Raw genomic sequence first — 331 nt, 5'->3', positions numbered from 1 at the left:
GTGTAAATACACAGACACCAGGGGCAACCGTGTAAATACACAGACACCAGGGGCAACTGTGTAAATAAAGACACCAGGGGTAACAGTGTAAATACAGACACCAGGGGTAACATTGTAAATACACAAACACCAGGGGCAACCGTGTAAATACAGACACCAGGGGCCACCGTGTAAATACATGGACACCAGGGGTAACCGTGTAAATACGCGGGCACTAGGGGCAACAGTGTAAATACACAAACGCAAGGGGTAACATTGTAAATACACAAACGCAAGGGGCAACAGTGTAAATACACAAACGCCAGGGGCAACTGTGTAAATACACAAACGC

At 46.8% G+C, this 331-nt stretch overlaps 1 protein-coding gene across 1 annotated transcript in view; it reads left to right on the top strand.

Moving 5' to 3' along the window:
* The window catches only part of dcaf5 (ddb1 and cul4 associated factor 5), a 20,931-nt gene that overhangs the window by 1,806 nt on the left and 18,794 nt on the right, over positions 1-331 (top strand). The gene's annotated exons all lie outside the window — the stretch shown is intronic.

This window comes from Nematolebias whitei, chromosome 21 (genome assembly GCF_014905685.2).
Source record: "Nematolebias whitei isolate Nwh7 chromosome 21, NemWhi1, whole genome shotgun sequence".
Classification (NCBI taxonomy): Eukaryota; Metazoa; Chordata; class Actinopteri; order Cyprinodontiformes; family Rivulidae; genus Nematolebias; species Nematolebias whitei.
The sequence above is the reverse complement of the archived record's forward strand: the minus strand, read 5'-3'. Positions and strand labels throughout refer to the sequence as shown.